Here is a 5,669-nt window from a genome sequence, read left to right as displayed (position 1 = left end):
CTCAGCACTGTCAGGAGCAATAGAGAAGGTCTCCATCACAGTTTTCCAGACATGGATGTCTGTGCATACAGACAGCAGACAGCCAGGCACAGAGTCAGGGTCTTCCCCGCTTCTTTCATCCCAGATCTCTGGCCATCCAATGCTTTCTGCAAGGAGCCTGCAAACAGGTGCCATTTGAGCTTTGTCTGTAGAGATTTATTTTTCTACTAAAAACTCCAAAGCTGGCATGAACAGAATATGGTGGGACCATTTGTGTGCAGAAACACCAGAAGAAGGTGAAGACATGGGCTGATGGCACTCAAATCAGCAATTATCAAGATACTAGCACAGCTACATGCAGTTCCTCATTACATTCAGACCATGAAAATGAAGGACGGGCTGAACCAAGGGACAGACTGAAGCCATCAGCAGGTTGGAACATAAACAGCAGGAATGGAGCAGTAGGAAGCACAGATATGGATGGGAAAGGCAGTGAACAAAAGAACAATGTCACCTCCTGGCTCACAGAGGTGGGTCAGGATGGAGACCCAGAAGATCAGAGTCACTGTCAGCTCCGAAAGGCTATGAAAGACGCATCCAAAACCAGCATGTGCTTGCCAGCTGAATCAGACTAGAAGATATATGACAAGGCTTCAATAGCTGCTGTCTCTTGTATTCTGTGTTTCTGCCAGCGAAGCACAAAAGTGTCCTGGTGCTGGTGAACTAGTAGATATGACAGAATAAGGGATAAAATCTCCCTGCCTGTCTAAACAGTCTTGCACTGAACTTTGCCATATTTGTTGAACTTTGTTGTTCCAGCGTTGTTGGATGCCTGCTGAAGAATTTCATCCACCTGAGCCTCCAAGTGGGATAAGGCCTTGGGAGATTTTTGGTTGCGTTCCCAAGGTCACCCCTCTGTTCACATTTCCACGCTCAGGATGACACGTCTTGCTGGAAGCTACAGCAAAAGAAAACACGAAGTTGCCAGAGCTGGCAAGAAAAGTTTCTTGCAGACCTGAACGGCTTATTTTGATTCTGACCACTGTGCAATTTATTTACAGGCACTGCAGGCTGTGGGTGGGCAGTGGAACATGCCCTGCTTCCATTTCCAGTGGCCCCATCCATCCCTCTGTGCATGCTGGATATTTACCATGACAGATACACAGAACTGCTGCCTCATCCCTACAGAGCAGCAGACTGGGGATTTAGTACAAGTCTAGCAGGAAGAAGAGGTGTTTTTCCTTCATTACTGAAGAAACGTTCCAGCAAGACCAGGGTGGCTGCAGAAAGCAGCTGTTTCCTCAGTCTTAACCGCACAAAGTGGATATTGCACATTTTATCTCCCTCATGCCATGATAGCAGGTACAATGACATCTGCCCAAGTGCTCCTGTAGGGTGTGTGTAGGACTGCAGGGACGAAGGACCAGCCATGAGGCTGAGGCACCATCCCTGGCCAGATCCAGACCCCCGTGCCTAGCCCATCTGCACCAAGAGATGGACCTCATTCTCCAGCCAGCAGTCCCTGGGATGCAATTTGGAGCCTACAGTCCCTGAGATGCAATTTGGAGCCCACAGCCCCTTTTTGGCTTCAGGTGCATGAATCTGAGCAGGTGCTGGGCAAGGCTGCCTGAGTCTGGACAATGGTGAATGTGGGATCAGAAACAGTCGCTGAAAGTGTCCAGCACGGAAAAGCAATGATCTCTGCAATGTTGCAACTTTCTGACTCTGCAAACTGGGAGCTGCTGCCAGGTTAAATTTGCCTCTTTTTTTTTTTTTTTTTTTTTTTTTTTTTCCAGGATCTGTTTGAAATGAGAGCTTCCTGGTTCAAGTACTTTGTGCTCCGCTGAAGTTCAGCTACACAATGAGCTATTTATGATTGTTTTCCCCAAAGCCTGAATCTTCCAAAAGACAGCAAGAAACCTGTCTTGAAGGTGTGAGACAGAACTTGTCCTCTGCAGCACCTCTCTCCCCAGTGTGACCTTCTGGGTGTGATGAGGGCCAAGAGATGCTAGGTCTTTTTAATTCATGAAGTCAGGAGCAGCAGGCTATTGTACATTTGGTTGGAGAGGAAGATATCTGGATTAAAGACCCTGCCTTAGGACCAGATTCCTGGGTACCAACCTCAGATGCATCTGGGCCTTTTGTAAAGCATCTCCTTCCCTCCAGGGCTGGGAGCTGGAGGGAGCTGATCTGTGAACATGAGGCGGGGGGGGGGGACTTATTAGTGGGGACATGTACAAGGATCTGATCTGGAGCCCTGAATTCAGGAACACCTTGCAGTGCATGAGGATGAAGGTGTCCTTGAAATGGGATAACTAGATAAATGTCTTCCTGCTTTCCAGCCACGCAGTTTCCTTCCAGTGTGGATCTGGGGTTACTCTGCCGTTCTTGATATCTCTGGTACATTTGCTGACTCTCCCAAACCTGACCATCAACCTTCCTAACACAGATGTGTGAGATACAGGACGGAACATCTCAGAAAGGAAAAGTACATGTGTGACCTGAAACACTGGTTCTCCTCAAAGGAAAGCTTGCTATTGGCTTCCAGGGGTCTGGTTTCACTTGGCCTTCACAAATAAAAGGAAGAAACTCCCTGGAGGATGAAAGATGTAGGCAGGTAACAGTGCTATTAACAGCTAAAACCATTATTAAAACTATTATCACTGTCAAGTTTATTAAAATACCTCCAACTAAATAGACGTGTTAATAATGACTACAAACAACGCCACAAGAGTTAGGTTGACTCATATGATGTCAAACATTTTCCCTCTCCACAGTCATGGTACCAGTCCCATATAGCCACTCGTTGCAAGACAGTATGCCAAAATCTGCATCACAGTGAAAATTGTTCCTAAGAGCTGGGAGAGCCAGAGAGTGAGTCATGGTTGCTGTTGATACCTACAAGATTTTCCTGAATGACAGCGGGTGCTAGAAATAGAAAATACAGTTAAGGAGCGGCTGAAACAGATAAATCAACCCGAAGTCCTGATTCATCACTTATTTGGCACCTTGCTATGTGGGAAAAAAGTCTTTGGCCTCCACATGAATAACACTGTGTCTTTAACAATGACGTAGCTTAGAAGAAAAATTTGAGCCAACACTGAAACATTCAATTGTGTGAAGCCGAAGCTTGTCTCCACAGTGCTGGGTATTTTTAGAAGTGGCAGGGATATTGCATGGATGCTGCAGAAACCTCTCCTTGTTCCTCCACTGCCTGACTCAAGGCAGCTGCAGCAGCGCTGGGCGAAGCTGCAGCTCAAGCAGATACGTAGAGGGAACAGGAGCGTTGCGTGTTTGAGAGGTTTGCCTGCATAATTTCCTGGAAACACCTTTTCCCATTAAGAAAAATTATACTTTCCTCCATAATTTTCTGGAAAGCAGGCAAGGAAGCCCTTCTCCCTGTCCCTGGGGACCCTATATTCCTGCTTGTATGTGTTCCAGAAGAGCTTAAGCCTGTCTTTTTTTATCCTTGATGTCAGCTGGGTTCCCTTTTTTTTCATCACTAAATCATCACTGTTTTTGGATATACTATATTAATTTTTTCACCAGCTGCTGTAATTAATTTTGTTGTTGTTGCTGTTGTTCTTGTTTTAAATACTAAAATTAGTTGGCTAGTTACAAGGCTTGTCTTTATTTGTCTTCTCTTTTCTCTAGAGTAGCTGTGGAGAACAGATTAAGCTCGGGATGGCCATCAAGGCAAAGAGAAAGAATGAAATGGAGGAAGACCTGGTTTCTGAGCCAGTACTGTGCTTTTGCTCAGCAGATATTTAGCAGGTGAACCTGTGAGTTGGTGTAAAACCAGCTGGGCCCTTTCTGTGTGGTCTGAGAAGGTCTGCATGACAATAACACTAGGAAAGGGAGGAGGCTGGTTTCTATCCCATGGGCAGAGGCTGGAGAGGGCTGAACAGAAAGCCCTCCTGTCCCATCCCCAGGCATGCTTTCTGCCAAACTCAGGGATTTTGCTGCTCCAGTTGGTGTCCCTTTTCAAACAAAACTTTATATCGGGGCTACTCTACCAGTCCTTTACACAGATAATTATTTACTGATGTTCGCTGCTGCACCAAAGGGAGCATTTCTCTCAGTTAAACTGACCCCAAGTTTACATTTATTTCCCACATGAGCTCTACATTGGGAAGACTCTTTAAGTGGCTGTTTACATCTTTATCAATTAAATAGTTTTTAAAAAGCATGTCTTAATTCCTTTTGGTTTTCAGTAAGTCCCGAAGTGCTAAGCCCAGCTTTGCCAGAACATTTAAGGCACTTTCTAAATCATTTCCTGAAGGCCAAATGTCCACCGAGCCATGCTGTGCTCAACACAATCATTTTTTCTTGCCAAAATAGCAAGAGCTTCCCAACTTCCCGGCAAAATGCAGTGCTAATTCCAAAATTGTACATGTTAAGACTCTTGAGCCCATTTCTGTGTGCCTCTTAGCATGGCCAATACATGGTGTGACCATTATTTATTAAACCGTATCAATCTCCTGGAGCCCAATAGTCCCAGGGGAGTCTCAGGAGCGCCCAGCTACAGGCTGGAGTTATGGCAATTTGCTCTTTTTGAGGCTTCCACCTTTGTCTTTATGATTAGCTTGATAATTACTTCATTGTAAAAAATATCATCACCCTTGGAAGTAATTAATTTCTTGGAACCAAGCACAACAGATGGGCTTCTAATTTATTTGAAATCACCTAGGAAGCAGGGAAGTCTCTACCCCAATTTGATAAACCTAGCGTTTTAACTTGTCAGTTTGTTCCCTTTTGGTGTTCTGAGGAAATATCCCTTTGGGTATTTGATGCTGACTCGCTGCAGGGCTGAAAGGCTTAGGATGTGATCAGTTTGTTAAGCATGCTTTAATACTTTCGGGCACATTTCCTCTAGGCAGGATGTGCAAAAAAGCACGATAGGAGCCATTCTGCAGTGATGGCCGTCGGCGGCTGCTGAATTCATGACAGATTTATTAGGTTGGCCAGGTGCAGAGGTTCCCTGAAAACAGCTGGAGCTCTCCTCACCCCCTCTTGACAAGGAGGATTTCTCACATGTTCCAGCTTGCTCCAGCCCCCTGCTCACTTTCCTGCCACTGGGTAAATCACTGCCCTCGATGCAGCCCTGTGGTGGTATGGATGTGTTATTTCTCATCTCTGCTCAGGCAACGGTTTCCATTCATCCTAGTGTCTGCCCATCTGCTCTCCAGCTCACTGAATCCTAAACTTCCCTTCCTGCAGATTAAAAGGACAGCTGGATTCTTGAATATTGGGAGAGAATGGATGGACAGCTGGGAGGTCACAAAGCCCCCAGGCAAGTAAATTGAGAGGATGAAACAAGAGCACGAGAGTTGGGGCTGCTCCGGAGCAGGGTGGGGAGCAGAGTGGGACCTCTGTGGGGTAGTGGGGTCTCCAGCCAAAATCTACATGGGGAGGAGACAATGGGGGAATAACCCCTGGCTGTCATGCACAGGGAAAGTGGGGATGCCCTGATTTGACAGGGAACAAGTTCGTTGCTCTGCTCTGCAATTTTGGCTCCTGATTCCAGCTGCACTCCCTAGGCCTGTTTGGCAGGAGAAACCATGGCCCCACAGTCCCCAAGGCAAAGCAAAATGCTTTTTGAAAGGCGTCAGGAATGCTGGTAGAAATTTCTGAAGAAAATCACAGTGAAAGTACCTACCTCTTTTTTGCTTTGGTCATAGCATCAGTGG

The 5,669-nt window shown here is 46.1% G+C and overlaps 1 long non-coding RNA gene across 1 annotated transcript; it reads left to right on the top strand.

Moving 5' to 3' along the window:
- The first annotated feature begins 3,187 nt into the window (after positions 1-3,187).
- Positions 3,188-5,273, top strand: LOC121057545. Its single transcript, XR_005813834.1, has 3 exons — positions 3,188-3,280; positions 3,634-3,753; positions 5,200-5,273. It is a non-coding gene; the product is annotated as an uncharacterized LOC121057545 (long non-coding RNA).
- The last annotated feature ends 396 nt before the right edge of the window (positions 5,274-5,669 follow it).

Source organism: Cygnus olor, chromosome 19 (genome assembly GCF_009769625.2).
Source record: "Cygnus olor isolate bCygOlo1 chromosome 19, bCygOlo1.pri.v2, whole genome shotgun sequence".
Taxonomy (NCBI): Eukaryota; Metazoa; Chordata; class Aves; order Anseriformes; family Anatidae; genus Cygnus; species Cygnus olor.
This window is presented reverse-complemented; position numbering and strand designations above follow the sequence as displayed.